This window comes from Lissotriton helveticus, chromosome 12, assembly GCF_964261635.1.
Source record: "Lissotriton helveticus chromosome 12, aLisHel1.1, whole genome shotgun sequence".
Classification (NCBI taxonomy): domain Eukaryota; kingdom Metazoa; phylum Chordata; class Amphibia; order Caudata; family Salamandridae; genus Lissotriton; species Lissotriton helveticus.
Window position 1 is genome coordinate 123,442,075 of NC_136073.1, and position 18,566 is coordinate 123,460,640.

Below are 18,566 nucleotides of genomic sequence, written 5' to 3' on the forward strand. Positions count from 1 at the left end.
GCTTTGCTCCCAGACGTCCCTCAACTAATCACTTATACACTCTATCACATATTGTGTGGCAGGTGAGAGAAGCGCTGGAAGTGAATGTCCTCCTCTCACTTGATTCCGAAAAGGCTTTTGATTGTGTAGATTGGGGTTATCTCTCTCAGACCATGGAAAGGGTGGGCATAGGACATGATTTCCTGACACTACATAGGGGTATGGACGGAGGCGAGGGCAAGGTCGGCGGATCGTAGCTGGCGAGTGGAGGTTTAGAAGTTGAGGCGGCTGTTGAGGTATGCCGGTCCGGTGTGGTGGAGTGCTTTGTGTGCGTGGGTGAGGTCCCTCAACTAATCACTTGTACACTCTATCACATATTGTTTGGCAGGTGAGAGAAGCGCTGGAAGTGAATGTCCTCCTCTCACTTGATTCCGAAAAGGCTTTTGATTGTGTAGATTGGGGTTATCTCTCTCAGACCATGGAAAGGGTGGGCATAGGACATGATTTCCTGACAGGAGGCGATGGCAAGGTCGACGGATCGTAGCTGGCGAGTGGGGGTGTAGAAGTTGAGGCGGCTGTTGAGGTATGCCGGTCTGGTGTGGTGGAGTGCTTTGTGTGCGTGGGTGAGGTGCTTGAAGGTTACTCTCTTGGTGACAGGGAGCCAGTGCAGGTGTTTCAAGTGCGGGGTGATGTGTATGCGTTGTGGGATGTCGAGGATCAGCCGTGCAGATGCGTTCTGGATGTGTTGGAGCCGTTTGAGGAGTTTTGCTGAGACTCCTGCGTAGAGGGCGTTTCTGTAGTCCAGTCTGCTGCTGACCAGGGCCTGGGTGACCGTCCTTCTGGTTTTGGTGGGGGTCCACTTGTAGATCCTGCACAACATGCACAGGGTGTTGAAGCAGGAGGAGAAGACGGCGCTGACCTGCTTTGTCATGGAGAGGGTGGAGTCGAGGATGACCCCTAGGTTGTGTGCGTGGTCGGTGGGGGTGGGTGCTGTTCCTAGCGAGGTTAGCCACCAGGAGTCGTCCCAGGCCGAGGGGGTGGGCCCGAGAATGAGGACCTCTGTCTTGTCTAAGTTCAGCTTCAGTCTGCTGTTTCTCATTCAGTCTGCGACAGCCGTCATTCCCTCGTGGAGGTAGGTTTTGGCCGTGTGGGGGTCTTTGGTGAGTGAGAGGATCAGCTGGGTGTCTTCTGCATAGGAGATGATGTTGATGTTGTGCAGTCGGGCGATGTGGGCGAACGGGGCCATGTAAACATTGAACAGCGTGGGGCTGAGGGAGGAGCCCTGGGGTACGCCGCAGATGGTCTTGGTGGCTTTGGAGCGGAAGGGAGGGAGGCGGTCGCTCTGTGTTCTGTCGGATAGGAAGGAGGTGGTCCAGTCCAGGGCCTTTCCTTGTATTCCTGCGTCATGGAGGCGTGTGCGTTCGGTGTGGTGGCAGACTGTGTTGAAGGCGGCCGACAGGTGGATAAGGGCCGCGGTTTCCCCGTCGTCTAGAAGGGTTCAGATGTCGTCTGTGGTGGCTAGGAGGGCTGTCTCGGTGCTGTGGTGGCGGCGAAATCCGGACTGGGATGCGTCTAGGATGTTGTTTTCCTTGAAGAACCTGGTCAGTTGTATGTTGACGGCCTTCTCTATGACTTTCGCCGGAAAAGGGAGCAGGGAAATGGGACGGAAGTTCTTGAGGTCCTTGGAGTCAGCCGTGGGTTTTTTCAGGAGGGCGTTGATTTCTGCGTGCTTCCAGTCCACCGGGAAGGTCACCGATTTGAGGGAGCAGTTACTGGCCTTCCAGAGTGGGGTGCGATGGTGGTGCTGGCCCTGTTGAAGACGTGATGTGGGCAGGGGTCTGTCGGGGAGCCGGAGTGCACGGAGTTCATGATTTTGATGATGTCGATGTTAGCCCAGGCGGTCAGGCGGTTGGTGTGGGTGACGGTTGTGTGGGTCTCGGAGATAGCTGGGGCAGGCGTGGTGATGAAGCTGTCGTGGATGTTTGCAATCATGCAGTGGAAAAAGGTGGCGAGCGAGTCGCACAGTTCTTGTGAGGGGGGATGTCGATTGCGCTGGAGGTGGAGTTGGAGAGTTCTTTCACGATGTTGAAGAGCTCTTTGCTGTTGTGTGCGTTGTGGTCTAGCTGGTCTTTGTAGGAGGCTCTCTTGGCAGCTCTGATGAGGTGGTGGTGGTTGCGAGTGGCGTCCTTGTGCGTAGTGCGGCTTTCCAGGGTTCGTTCGCGGATCCAGATCTTCTCTAGCTACCGGCAGGTTTTCTTGGATGTTTGCAGGTCTTTGGAGAACCAGCTTGCTTTCTTCCTGGTGGGGCTAGTGGAGGGGTTCTTGATGGGGGCCAGGGTGTTGGCGCAGTCTTCTATCCAGTGTCTGAGGTTGAAGGTTGTGTCGTCTGGGTCGGTCGGTTCTGCTGGCGGGAGGTGGGCAAGGGTGGCGTTTAGCTGATCGTCGGTGACTTTGCTCCAGTGGCGACGGGGCATCTGTTGGTTGCGGTGGGGGGGTGACCGGTTTTCAAAAGGTGAAGTGGATGCAGCGGTGGTCGATCCAGTGGAGTTCGGTGGTGTGGTTGAAGGAGACGTGGGTGCTGGCTGAGAAGATGGGGTCCAGCGTGTGGCCTGCGGAGTGGGTGGGTGTCATGACGAGTTGCCTAAGTCCGAGGTTGGCGAGGTTGGAGATCAGGGTGGAGGAGTTGAGGTCGTGGTGTTCACAAAGTTGGAACTTCCATATTTTCAGTTACGTTCAGTTAGTAAATACACATAATGCCAACTATTCTTGTTTGGGTAGGCACAGGGAGATTAAGTGAATATTTCATGAAAGCATCCCCGCAGCCGCAGGCTCAGACATTTGTCACGAACATTACATATGCAGTCCGTTGGATGACTGTGGTGTAATAAAAGCATAGCAAGTGTAGCACTCACTACCGCAGCTGTATTCATCTCCAAGCTATGAGTACTGTGACCATATGCTGTAGCTTTAATGGAGCATAGACTTTTAGTCAGTATTTCTGATCGGTCCGCTTTTAGTTTACACTTGTCGCAGTCACATTCTCTTGAATTTATTTGGAAATATGGTGCCTGTAGGAGCACTTGCGGATTTGTTTTCGGTAAACCGCAAATTTACACTTAAATACATACTTTTATCACCAAGCATACGCTGTGAGGACGCTATACAGGGCTGCTCCCCCCACAACAGGCCTCTCGGATTCCGGGACATTCCATGGCATGTACATGACGCCGACGGCATTCCCGTTCACCAAGCTTCGTACTCCTCGGCTGGTCCTGGATGATGAGACCTTGGTAGGCCCTGCAGGTCCCTATAATCCTGCTGAACTCTGCTGTTGGGCACTCTCGTAGGCATGTTGTGGCAAGTACTTGTGGGCATCATGTGAACAGGACACTGATGGCCTGTGAGACACCTCCTCCTGTGAGCCCTAAACTGTCTGCAAATGGTCCCACAAAAGTATTTTCTAAATCTGCCTAGCATGTTTTTTTGTTTTTTAAGTTGCATATGTAATGATACAGTTCTACAGAGGAGATAGGCTTTTATTTTTTAAAGTTGTTAGCACGTGCTGGCACACAGCCTGCACCCTAAACCACTGTTCTTTCTCTGTAAAGTGTAGTTTACATATGCCAATGTAAATGTGACACACTATTTGCTAATTCTGGCCTTTTAGCCAACAGGCCTTACGAGAAGCAATTCTATAAGGAACAGATTGCAGTGTACTGTGGGGTTGAAATAAAGCAGTGTCCCTGGAAGCTATCACACATGAAGAGGCAGAGAGGTGGTTCACTTAGCAACCAGGAAGGGGGGCAACATGTCCCAGCCCTGCTTTCTCATGACATAACAATGCTGAAAACAACCAACAGTGCTAGAAGTGAATTGTACAAGTCTTGACTGGTAGTCACATCATGCTATGACCTAAATAGGAAATTCATTTCTTAGCAGAAGTACAATATGTTGATGGCTCCAGGTACAGATGTTTGTCAAAAAATAGTAAAATAAATGAGAAAATGTGCATATCTGAAATGTCTTCTGGGGATTGGAATGTCATTCATTCGCCATCTTTGCATATAATGTAGTATTGAGTATTTTTTAGTGGGAATTAACTTCATGTGTTTACCAAGAGGCAGTTTCTTCTGTGAGTGACTACTTTGGCCTGTCCTGGCTTTCTAGCCATGATCACTGTGCATTCTGGGACTCGTGTTTTACTTTCGTCATAGGCAGACTGGCTCTTAACTTCACCAGGACATCTCCTGTTTTGTCAAGCTGCATTACAATCCTTGGAGCTGGTTGTCTGTCAGTTAAGGGCTTTCTTTGCATTCCTTATTAGCATTAATAAAAGTAAGTGTTTCTAAAGGTGGGTTGTGGATTTCACCTTCTATGGTGTCGGTCATACCTGCCAGTCACCCCAGTAAATAAAAGCTGACCCCTCTTTTGCACCCGTACACAGCTCATACACAGTACGAGTAACTGTGGTTGCTGGAACCATCCCAGTCCCTTCATGGCTGTACCTATTAAAAAACAACTGGACTTCTGATCTATTGGCATCTAATTTCACAATGGAACCTGGCCATAGGGGCTACCGTGTGCATCCTCGCCCTCTGTGCTCTGCAGAACAGCATAGCAGCCTGTTCCTCCTGCCCATGTCCCACACACCGGACACAAAGTGTGCATTCCTCATCTCCCAGGACTGCGCCCTCTCTCCAATGCGGACAGATGTCTGGGCTGCTGCGTGCTTGCTCCCTCCTCCCTAAACAGGGTTGCAGCTCTGCTATCATCCTCCGCCCCCTCTGGGGGAGGATGATAACATGCACCCGTCATACACTGCTCAGCACTGCGGGACCATACCACTCAAAAAACGGGACCGTACAATAGCTTTGTTCACAGCTCCGAAAAGGACAGCACTGCTGTAGGTGTATGCATCCCTCGCGAGGCAGGGGTCACTTCATTTTGTCATACAGCCTCCATCCTATTCCTACAAGTACTGCCTGAGTTTGTTCGATCATGGGCACCAGGAAAGAGGCAGTTCCCTGCGACTCCCCTCTCTCCCCCTGCACCAACAATGCAGTAATCATCTATTGGCATTACTAAATACACACGTGCTGGCAAAGCTGGTTGTATACAGTTCTTCCTTAGCATACTCGTGAGATGTAATTACTGTGTGATGAGAAGGGGCGCTCGGATGATGCACGCGCAACTTGTTTGCAGCAGCAGGAAGTCGGAGGGCATCATCCACCCCTCGGAGAGAAAACAGTCTGACAGCACTGAGAGGAGGGAACGGGCCAGCGTATCCACTCCACAAAGTGCATGTACTGCCGGTGTTCGGGCAGCTGGTACTCTACAGCAGGGCTGAAAGGATGCTCTACAGACACGTTTTCCAAACGTGTCCCTCCACCAAATACACAGACACATGTATCACAAAGACTTGCTGGCGGGAGGGCCTTCTTACTGAGGCACTTGACTGAGGATGCCCACAGGGATTTCTCAATGGGTGCCAAGATTATACCACTATCTGTGGCTCGGGTGGGGTGAAGCAAAAACAGACTTCACAACGAAACAATCCCTGGGGACGGGCGAAAACCCCTCCCGGATGCCACAAAGCTACAGCGGGATGTGGCTTCCAAACAGCCCTGCCCACTGCCCCATGAACCCCTGAACCTAGCACCCACCTCACCACCGCCACTGTTGAAATACACCTCCATTTTGGGCCAGGGATCCTCCAGACACACACACAACCACACACACAACCACACACACACAACCACTCACACACAACCACTCACACACCACCACCCGTCAGTGCACACTTTCACTGGGCACAAACACCACCAGCCGTCAGTGCACGATTCCACCAGGCACACACCACCAGATGTCAGTGCACGCTTTCACCTGGCACACACACACCACCAGTTGTCAGTGCATGCTTTCACCAGGCACACACACACCACCAGCCGTCACTGCACGCTTTTGCCAGGCACACACCACCCGCCATCAGTGCACGCTTTCACCAGGCACACACACCACCAGCCGGCAGTGCACACTTCCACCAGGCACACACCACCAGCCATCAGTGCACGCTTTCACCAGGCGCACACACCACCAGCCGGCAGTGCACGCTTCCACCAGGCACACACACCACCAGCCATCAGTGCACGCTTCCACCAGGCACACACCACCAACCATCAGTGCACACTTTCAGCAGGCACACACACCACCAGCTGTCAGTGCACGCTTCCACCAGGCACACACACCACCAGCCGGCAGTGCACACTTCCACCAAGGCACACACACCACCAGCCATCAGTGCACAATTTCTACAGGCACACACACCACCACCCATCAGTGCACTCATCAATTGTTAACACATCCACAATTAACTATTGCAGCAATCGCATTATGGCGCACTTTACTTTTAAACATATTCATCTAAAGCGCAGCATGCCATCATTGCTACAAAAATAAATACACATTTTTCTGGCCTACAATTTATGGACTTTTGTTGCAATTGGTGTTGCAATATTTAGCAATGCCAATAGCTCAAACTTAATTAATGCGAGACCTATTGCATTGCAAATGCTTGTTTAGAATTGCTGCTGTATAGCAAGGAACACTCCAAATTAGCAGGGGGAAGGGAGGGCGAGACCCTCATCACCTCCGCATGGGGGTAATCAGAAGTATGCACAATATCAATGTCAGGGACCACAGTTCATCCACCTTAGACGCAGCTCTCCAAACATATGGGGTAATGGCTTAGCCCCCCAGTGTCAACCCTCCCGCTGGGATTCTCACTGGGAGCACAGAGGAAAGAGACTCAGGTGACAAGCAGGCGCCGCAGCACCTATAACGGTGAGGCACTGTACCTCACCGTTCCAATTATTTCTACTGCGCTCCATGCATTACCACAGATGTTGTTCTCAACTGTCCTCCTCACCCCTGTGAGCCCAGGCCCCATCCCACCTTAGGGCTATGCTCCGCCACACTGGGCACATGTAGGGATAGCGTATAGCGTAACAGTCCTTTGTTAATGTTCTTAATGTGAATGTCATACTTGTATTGTGTCAAAAGGGATAATAGAGTGCACACCAGTTAATTCCTTTTCATCAAGTAGTTTGTTATATGTTCCTTCCATTCGCGTGCAAGCCTGGAATCGTGGTCTGCCCCAAGCCACGTACTTGTTAAACACATGAAAAAAATGGAGCGACATGGCACCCCATTACCAGACGCACAGCGTTGCTTTAAGCATGACAACATTTACACAAGTTGTTCCAGTTTCACCAGGTTTTCATTCCGTTTTCATCAAAAGTTTCTCCTTATTCATTGAGTGGCAATGATTTTTTTTTTGCAGGGTTTTATATAGCGCGAACTAGACCCGAACCGAATCAGGTATCAGAACGCTTTACATAGCACCAGTTACGTTACATGAGGACACACTTTCATTTTAGGCACGGGGAGATTAAGTGGTTTGCCCAGAATCACAGGGGGGTTTTTGGCGTCCTTACCGAGACTCGAACCCAGATCCCCAGGTCCGAGGTCGAGCGCCTTAGCCGTTTGATCAATGATTAAGGATTATCTACGTACACTGCTGGCTTCAGGATAAGGCCCGTTGGCATTTCTGCTGCTTTTAGGATACAGCAACAACGTAAACGTCTCTCTTGTGTCAAAGCATAAGTAATGAATACAGAGAAACTTTTTATGAAAACGGAATAAAACCTGGTGAAACTGGAACAACTTGTGGCAATTTTGTGATGCTTAAAGCAACGCTGTGCGTCTGGTAATGGGTTGTCATAATTGTATTCTGTCCATGACAAATAGTGCCTCATATGATGTTTACTTTAGTATATATATTGTGGTTAGAGTTCAGGTCATTCACTGCATTTCTTCTCCATGATATCCATAGTTGGGCAGCCAGATGCGGTTAGGATTCCCTGGAGATCGGGCCTGCAGGAAGTAGGCTCCTGCATTTTTATTGCAATAAACTACTTTTGTGAGCAGTCCTGTTGCCTCCTGGTGTTACATTCATCAAGACATATCCCCAGTAGGCTGCAGCCACTAGAGGCACGTTTTGAAAGCGCAGGGCTGCTCCTGGTGCCCCTGTCACTTGCCGCAGCTCCCCGAAGTTAGTAGCAGTGCCCATAGGAATGCTTCAAAGAACAAATTAGAGGGAGCGAGAGAGGGATGGAGAGAGCAACGTGAGATACAGAAAATGATGGATGGGTGTGTAAAGCCTTACAAGGACACACGAGGTAGGTAAGCAGTATCCTTTATTAGAGCAGGCAGGTACCAACTCCCCTTCTCAGTAACTGCCTCCAACTGTCACCCTTACCCCGTCATTCTAGAATCCCTGCTAGAGCCTGTGGCATTCTGTTACCTAGAAACCGGTAACCAGGATACCACATCTCCCTTCTTTACATTAGAAGATCTTAAAGTTTGTAGCAAACCTCACAGAATATAACACTTGAATCCAGAGTACAAAACAAAATGGAAACTGTATAACATGGTGTCCACAATTACAGAAGTAGAGCATTAATGAGAAGTAACACATACAAACTAGAAAACTCAAAACACAACACGGTATTCCATAAGGGAATCCATTATGTAGGCTACAATGTAAATATTTAAAGTTAAATTTACATAGCCTACATAGACATATAGTATGCTGTAGTTACACCCCCATCCTCTTCCTCACAAAGCAAATCACATAACAAAACTTCTAAATTTCTTTGGTGAGAGTACGTCTGCCCTTGCGTGTCATAGTTACGTCTTTAGAACGATCAGGAGATTGTAATACTGGCTCCGACTGGTCACGGAGATGTGGCACACCTTCTCTGGTTGCATTTTCCCTTGAAGCAGACACAGGTATAGGGGCATCATCTGGATTAATATTTGTCACCTCTTCCCACATCCATTTCATAGAAGTTGAAGTATCATCTTTTCCTCCCTTTACAATCTCACAATACGGAATTTTATTACACTTTACCATTCTGCTATGATGCCATATCTTTTTGTCACTCAATTTTGCTGATCTGGAATATGCCTCAATTACTTGCAACGGTGCAGAAAATTTGATTTCTCCCTTCCTGGTTTTGGATCCTAATTTTACTTTTACCCATTCTCCTGGATTCAAACATACATCCTTCGTTCCATTTTTTAAAATCAAAATAAGATTTGTATGTTTCATGCATTTTCCTCAATTTGGACTTCACCCCAGCAGGTGACCATTTGCCACAAACTCTCATTTTATTCCATGCTACATTGTCCTTAATAAACGGTTCTCTGCCACTTAGAATACTAAATGGGCAATAACCAGTACTGGTGGGATTAATTCTTAATAGATTAATAGTGCTATGGAGTTTTTTAATACAATCTTTCCCCTCATTTAAGGATGCTTGAACGCTTCATATGATGAACCTGGTAAAGCGTCCCAGGATTCCGTTCCCAGCTGGATGATAAATCGGCGTTCTTTTCCCACAGATGCCATTCATATTTTGAAACTTCTCAAATTTCTCGGAAACACATTGAGGACCATTTTCACTAAGGATGGATTTAGGAATTCCCTCCTGTAAGAACACATTTTCCCCAAAATTCACAACTAGTTTGCTCTCACGCTTGTCAGTCATTTCTATTTCAGGCCATTTAGCATAATTGTCTATGGCAACAATAACATGCTTGCAAAGTCCATTGTTATCCTCAATCGGACCTAACAAATCTATGCTTAATTCCTCCCAAGGATATTCAGGAATTTATCTGGAGCCTAGAGTTGGTCTTAGAACGTGTTGCATCTTGTCAGAATTGGCACAAAGTGTACACTGTTTTACAAACTTCTCAACATCATTGACCAATATGTTGACAACCCTTTTCTTTAATTTGACAATGCCTTAGTGTCCCTTATGATTTATTACTAGTACCTTTGTTCACAAATTCTATGCAACTACTAATCTTTCACCCCCGAAAACATGATTAGAGTTGTCGATAGACAACTCTTCTTTGATCTCACACAACGCTCTAAACTCTTCCTGTAGATCGTTTTTGCTTGGCCATCCTTTAACAATAAAATTTGACATTTTACACAGCATGGCATCTCCACTGTATTCTAGATCCCTGTCTTCCTTCAAAATGTCATTATTCTTTTCTCTGATGACAGCTATCCTAAAATCCTCCCAATCCTCACCAATTACCTCACTGCACGGTAAGGGGGATCTACTAAGGAAATCAACTACTTGATTCCTTTTCCCTGGAAGATACTCCACCTCATACCTAAAGTCAAGTAATTTTAAAGTCTTCTTCGCTATCCTAGGCCAAGCTTTAACTATCCCTTCAGGAGTCAGAACCTTGACTAAAGGTTTTTGGTCGGTCTGCAAGGTGAATTGGGAGCCTATGGTGTAAGGAGAGCCTGAATCAGGAACTATTTGTAATTGTACACCACCGATAAATATGTCACACTTCGGCTTCTTCTTAGACCTAGAACTTATGTCTAACACCACATTCTCACCATTTCACATACTCTCACTGCATAAAATCCCTTAATTGCCTGAGGACTCATTATTCTCTACTTCTTCATCATCTCTGTCCTCTACACACTTCATGTATTTCTTGTTCCCTTTATTCAACTTCCTCCTGCAAACATTTGCAAAATGGACAACAATCCCACAAAATGCGCATTTAGATTTCACCGCTGGGCAACACCAATCTCTGGCCATATGCCCCTTGTTACCTCACCTGAAACAAGAGGGACGCTCGTATTCCCTTCTGATTTGTTAATAACTATTCCTATACCTTTCTTGCGTTCAGCCCTGTACGTGTGCCTATCACTCTTCTTCCCTTCTATTTTAGGATTTGATACATTACCAATTGTTTCGTCCTCACCATTGTTTTTTTTAAAGCCACTATGGCACATCTTTTAGACATTTCACCCTTCTTTACAATATTTATATTTTCATTCAGGAGGCATTTCCACACACCCACAATTTTTCTTGAATCGCTGCATTTTTGGAATGCAATACCATTTGATCCATGATAAAATCGTCATGCAAAACACCAAATTTACAAGTAAGAGTAACTGCATTGAAAGTGCCGTTACGCTCAGACCACCCGTCTAAGGCCTCTCGCAGTCGGCCCTTATCATGGAGGCCCAAGCCAAAATTGCATTCATGACTACAGATTGAGGTTGATTGTACGTTATTGTTAACTACTTGTGAAGGCTTTCAACATACACCTATTGCCCTGACGAAGTTCATTTCCGTGAACGAAACGCATTGGCTTATGTCTGTTTTCTATTGATTTGGATTTATTTGAATAAAGATGATACCAACGAAGTTACTGATCGTGCTTCATTATTGAATACCACTATACCCTGGTATTGCACCGCTCCATTGCTTTACTGGTTTTGGTTCCCGAGCAGGTGGGTTGCAGCCCTCAACGGAGGCTGCAGGAGCAGGTTTTGCACATCAACTAACCAACTGATATTTGATTATGCCTGGGGTGACCACACTGAGGCTGGTGCGGCACTTGGAGTCTGACGTTGGATCTTTGTTCCTACCAAATTTACAAGTCGCAGCTAATTTCTTTAACAGCACCACATAATCCTCTAAAGACTCAGGTTTAGCTTGTTTCCTTTGAAAAAAAATACTTGTCACTGTCTACACACACACTGTTGGGTGATAATGTATGTCTACATCATCCAGTGCTTCCAAGAAAACATTAGCGGTCTCTGTGGGCCTTACTTTTTTTTCCATCTAGTTATACACTCATGTCCCTATCCGGACCTAATCTGAGTAGGATAATTTTCTTTGTCCTTGAAGGTGTAAACTCATCTTTATCTTCTTCTTCCAGGCTGCTACATAATTTAGAGAGTACTCTCTCCAATCTGACCATTTGAGTAAATTCACCCGTGAGAAGAAGAAAGGATACTGGTGGTACAAGACCACAACCCTGAGTGGACATTTCACATAAATAAATGGGTTTGCTTAAAATGATGACTAACTAATTCCTACAACCACTTCAAGATGAAAGAGAAGAGAAAACTACACAAAAGGCAACACTTTTACAATGTTATGTAGATGAAAAGGAGTAGACTCCTTGCAATCCTCGAAAATACATAAGAGTAACTGTGGGTCTGGGTAAATTGAAACCCTAATGTAAGTCTCTAATGATGTAGACCCTCACCTCAGTGCATCCAAAAAGTCAATGTGGTATGCAACAGGACGTCCGCACAATGTGTCAGGTTACCATCAGTTAACCAACCTATACCGCCCTGTCCATCATTTGGACCACTACACAGAGTGGAGAGTCCTCGTTGTAACCACTTCACCTGGATCTAATCGTGAAGTGAGTGGGACCTACTAAGATGTAGGTTATGGTTACTAGAAACAGTACATGAAGGAAAAGTGGATAAGAGAAAGTGCTCAGTTAAAATTGGAGAGTGAACGTAAAAAACACTTTATTCTATGTGCGTGCACTTCCAATAGATAAAAACATGATTAGTGCAAAGAGCCAGTAGGTTCAGCAAATAACTACTGGTTAGGTGTATAGGTCGACATGTTTCTGCAGTTTTTTATGATCCCAAAGGTATCTACTGCTTCATCAGGAATGGTTGTAACTTTGCTACTGTTTCAAAAAATAGGTGCAAGTGAGAAAACTGTTCAGTTTTCTCACTTGCACCTATTTTTTGAAACAGTAGCAAAGTTACAACCGACATGATTAGTGCAAAGAGCCAGTAGGTTCAGCAAATAACTACTGGTTAGGTGTATAGGTCGACATGTTTCTGCAGTTTTTTATGATCCCAAAGGTATCTACTGCTTCATCAGGACCGGTTGTAACTTTGCTACTGTTTCAAAAAATAGGTGCAAGTGAGAAAACTGAACAGCTCTTTGCACTAATCATGTTTTTATCTATTGGAAGTGCACGCACATAGAATAAAGTGTTTTTTGCGTTCACTCTCCAATTTTAACTGAGCAGCTTCTCTTATTCACTTTTCCTTCATGCTCTGTTTCTAGTAACCATACCCTGCCTACCCTACATCATAGTAGGTCCCACTCACTTCACGATTAGATCCAGGTGAAGTGGTTACAACGAGGACTCTCCACTCTGTGTAGTGGTCCAAATGATGGAAAGGGCGGTATAGGTTGGTTAACTGATGGTAACCTGACACGCTGTGCGGACGTCCTGTTGCATACCACATTGACTTTTTGGATGCAATTAGGTGAGGGTCTACATCATTAGAGACTTACATTAGGGTTCCTCTTTACCCAGACCCACAGTTACTCTTATGTATTTTCATGTTCTGTTTAGGGGGTTGTAACTGTTGTGGGGTCTTTAAATATTCCCTCGTACCCTCCCTCCAGTGGTTGTTTTTTCATCCTTGCAATCCTCCCCCACAACAAGAACAGTATAAAGAGAAAAGTGTAACACACAGTACAGTAAACTTTTTCTGAAACTGAATTGCTGTCCTTAAGGTGTATGCCCCACTAACCACAAAGTACCTCATGAGCATGTCAAGATACCGGTGTGTGTGTCACTGTGTGTGTGCACATAATTAAAATCAATTACCATGCCAAGTTGTGCACATCACCAAATGCGCGTAGATAAACAAAGCTGTGAATAGTTACCATCCAATGGTGTGCACATCACCGAGTGCGCAAATACGAGTCGACGGATCCTCTCTTCAGGAAGACAGGCATAGAAAATGCAGCGCGAAACAAAATGCAGTTGCGTAATGTGGCGTGCATGGCGACGCTTTGGGGTCGTCAAGGTAACTTACACATTGACGCGCATGCCAGACTCCCAACGCTTAGTTGCTAAGATGGCCACAGTTTGTTGTCTCACGTGCTTCCTTCTGTGATGATCCTAGGCCCCGTGCAGCCTAAGCCTCTCTGCTGCATGGCTGACTACAGGCTTGCTGACTTACGCTCTTCCTCACACGATGATCCCTAGTCTCACACAGCCTCATTGTCTCAACTGACTCTCACCGCTTGGCCCCAAATCCTTCGGGAACATGAAACATGAATCAGTTGCGGTGCCTAAAGTATCCCAGGACACCGGCTAACCATTCAACATTCACCAGCTCTTCTCCTCTGTTTGCTCTCCACACTGGGCAGAAACCAAGACGAACAAAGTTGGTGGAAGGAGTACACTGGATCAGAAGCAGCCTTGAGTACACCACGAGTAGCACCAATCCCATCCTTGTCGCCAAATGTAAAGACTTCCGAAGACATACAAGGTAGGTAAGTACTTTACTTTACTTTGTGGATTTGTAGAGCGCAAACTAATCATCCCCAAGGGAATCTCTCGTCGCTATAGGAGAAGGTAAGTATGGGCACACCCATCTAGAACAGCCATGTCTTTAGAAGTTGCTTAAAGCTTAATAGCTCGCTGCAGGCCCTGATGTTTAATGGCAGTTTATTCCAGTGGCTCGCAGCTAAATAGCAGAAGGCTCTACCACCCTTCCTTATCCTCTGTATCTTCTGAATACACAGAAGATTGGCGTTGCTAGATCTTAATTGCCGGGCCGGTTGATACCACCTGAGTTTATTGTTGAGATAGACAGGGCCTTTCCCCTGTAATGATTTGAAGACCACACAGAGCATCTTTAAGATAGCTCCTTTCTTCACCGGGAGACAATGTAGCTGGTTCAACAAAGGGGCCAATGGGGTCCATGCCAGCTTGTTGAGGGTGAGGCGGGCTGCAGTGTTCTGCACTACCTGCAGCTGTGATAGTAGATCCTCCCTGGCACCCACCAGCAGAGAGTTACCATAGTCCAGCCGACTCACCAGGAGTGACTGAACAAGGGTTTTCCTTTATGACAAAGGGATCCAGGGAAAGATCTTCCTGAGCATCCTCATTGTGCCAAAACACGTGCCAGACACTGTCTTCACCTGCTCCACCATAGATAATTTATCATCTATCCTGATGCATCCTTTATTAGAGCAAGCAGGTACCAACTCCCCTTTTCGGTTATTGCCTCCAACTGCCACTCTTACCCCATCATTCTAGAATCCCTACTTGAGCCAGTGGCATCCTGTCACCTAGAAACCAGGATATCACTGGGTGGAAAGAGACATAGTGAAGAGATAAAGGGAGTGGGCTGGTTTGAGCATTTTGGCCAGGTCTGCCTTTGGTTCCCCACTTTGGCACTGTACACAGCAGTTATTCCCTACTGCGCCACCCAGGATTCAGCTCTGTGACCCTGGTTACACACACAGGCATCTGCAGTGATCACATTAACCAATTGAGGGCAGAGCTTCATGAAATAAAAGAGTGAATTTTACACCGGTTATTTAACGTCCATTTACTTTTTATTTAAGATGTCTCCATTATTTTATATAAAGTTACCTGACGGCTAAACACCAACAAAATAGTTACAGAATACATCGACCTTTTTAGCCACATCTTTGGCCCAGTCCCCTCCACTCACTGGCCCTGCCACCATTGCATTTAGAATCACAGTTCCCATAGCACTTCACCGCTGGTCATGACAATCTGTGACACTCGGTGTAGTATCTGTATTCTTGCTTTCATATATACTATTTGTTAGACCTGTCAGTCCTAGGGTGGTCTTACCCCATTTTTACCTTTGTGCCTCATTTTTGCCACCATCTTTTTGTTGGACCTAGGCCTCTGGGCACCTTACCACTGTGAACAGTGCGGAGGTGCAGGTGCTCTCTCCCAATAGCATGGCTGCCACAGGCCCCTGCTACTGCGGAGTTGCCATTGAACATACACTCACTAGTAGTTAGGAGCAGGCTGGGACATACTGTTACTGTCTCTTTGCCGTCCCACCTTTTTGAGGTACTGAAATTCTGAACCCGTTCCATAAAAGTCGTCGTATCATGACGATTTTGGTAGCATCAGACCGAAAATGGCGAGTGTAAGGTGTACAAGTATTTTCGTCATATTCGAGTGACGAGATCACTGTGAAAACAGTGTTTCCTTTCTGAACCCTCGGGTTCCATTTTGTGTACGGCAGCCATTTTGTGGTTGCCCTCACATAGGCCGATGACAGTGGCCGAACGAGTCTCCAAGCACACGTGTACTTTAGCTGACTTCTGAATTACCTGAGCAAGCGACCCTCTTGCCTGAAGCCAAACTTGTTAAGGCAGCTCCTTTCCCAGTAGCTGATCAAGATTGCTGATCAAGACACAAGACACCATCAAACCTTTTATTACGCTCGGCTATGTCTTATCTTGCTCACACCCGTCTCTGCTCCTTTCTTTATGGTCCGTTTACGATGGGGATGTTCCCGTTTTTATGGTGGGTTCGATCGACTTGTCTGATGAAGAATGTTGGGTTTGAGCAAAAATTGATTGTGGGCTGGACAAACTGAAAACTGGGCTTGTCATCATGATTCTGCGTTTTTTGTCGTGAAAACATGTGAATGGCCAACTGTAAAATAAGGAATGTTTGCCTGAAGCATAATATTTGGTATAAAAAGGGATGACTAGCTTTGTAAAGTTGACCAGTCTCCTGAGAACATACACCGTGTTGTACTTCTAGGATACCTGTTACTGGCTGCAGCCAATAAATCTGATCCTACCTAGCTGTCATTCTATGTTTCTGCTTCATGAGGCACTTCGGGCATTCCCATACGCGTCACCAAGAAGTTTCTGTGTTACTGTAGTCTGAGACAGGAGAATCCGAAGTCTTCGGGTGTGTCCCCTGGCACCGCTGGGTTCTAAATAACCCGGTACTTCATTTGGCGCCCAATGTGGGGCGATTTCAGCGGTACCGGTCCAAGCCTGAGGTTCGTGAGGAGCTTCGTGTGAAAATTCTGGAGGAAGGCCAACCACTTCATCGACCCCTGTATGTCGTCGTGGTCCGAAAGTCTTTGCTGCGAGGTTCCCCGCTTTCCGACGGCTATGAAGGACTGCTGCCCTGACTATCGCCCTGTCTTGGACCCTTTGATGATTTAGAGAGCGAGACGATAGACGGGTCTTCTGGTGACGTCATCGATACCTCAGTTAAGTATGAGTGGAGCGTCTCCCAGTCCTTAGTTTTGGGTATCCCCTTGGGATCTTTGATTTGGAACTTGCAAGTACCAAAGCCGAGGGACTCGTGTATTCACAAGACTATCGTTTCTTGATATTCCCTTGAAGTTTGAAGCTAGACTAGAAAGCGAAGATGCCTGGTCTTAGCAGACTTGGAAATTTGTTTTGTTGTGGTCGAAATAGGGATTCCCGATTGGAGGACTCGTGTCTGGTTCCTCCAATTGGAACTCCAACCTATGAACTCTATGTGAAGCATGGCGTGGGCCCATCACATATAACGAAGTGTGGATTCGTTACACAAAAAAGGACGGTGTCCTACAATGGCCCCGATATGGTAGTTTTGACACCGAGATTTTAGATAATCTAGAAGTTAGACTCTTCAAGAAGAAAGCCCGGCCGGCGATGTTTGACTCTTTCCGCCTATGGCGAAAGGAAGCCAAACAGAGAGAAATTAAATTAGCGAAGAGGAATGAAAGAGAAAACGGTATTTCGGTAATGCAGGCTGCTATACAATTTAAAGATAACGAAGAGGAACAAGCGAGTGAGCAGTTGCATAGGCAACGTAAACTGGTGATTGATAAGTGTTATCCAGCTTTGCCGCTTCTTCAGCAAGATGCAGCGAAGGAACTTGAGAAAAATCCTTTAATGTCACAGTTATTGAGTTCGCCACCTCCTTATATGCAGAGTGCTACAGCACCTCCGCAACATTTAGTTGTGCAACCTCCGGTTGTTATGCCTCCTGTTATTCCACAGCCGCCAGCTCCTCTTCAGTTGGCTCCTACTCCTTTGGTGCAGCCTCCTCATGGCCTGCCACCGACTTTGATACCTGCTCCGCCTTTAGTTCCTATGACTTTTTCGCCTGTCCTCGCTGTTTCTTCTGTTCCTGCTCCTACATTAACCTTTTCTCAATCTGCTTTATCTCCTGTTCTGTCGACTTCTCCTTCTGTTCGACAGAGAATGACTGATACTGTTACCAGTCTTTTATCTCCTTTCTTTGGGTCATTAAGTATGACCCCTGTTTCAGAGCGTAAACAGTTGCATAGTCAACTGCCTGATTCTAGAGAGCAGGAGGTATTGGGTCATATGGTGCATAAATGGGTTACTCGCCCTTTAAGATATGACATAGATTCTGTCATGCATGTCTTCCGTCAATGGGAAGCACCAAAGCAGAGCAATGTTTTTGATAAGATGTGTACTTTCCTTCGTGAGGAATGGGAAGATGGTGATTTGGGACAGACTCCGCCTGAGTTGTCCCGTGTACAGTCCGAGTTTGCGAAGGGAACTATAGTGGGTTCCAATGTTGAGAAAGCAGTTGCGACATTGTTGTCGTTTAGAAGTGAATACCCTTCTCAGTCGTTGTTTGAGCATGATCCTTCCGTTAGGAGAAAGGTGCGAAAATATCCAATGAGAGAAGTTCCCCCAGTTTGGAAAGAAGGGGATCTAACCGCTAATCCACCTGTTCAGCCTCATTTTCAGCGTGTTTGGGTACATGTTCCATGGAAGCGAGCTGAAGCCTTGGCTCTTAAACAGACCTTACCTGACCCCCGTAAAAATCCTGCAGGTTATCATAAGGAATTATCACAGACTGCAGACTCATGTGTTATGAATTTAGCT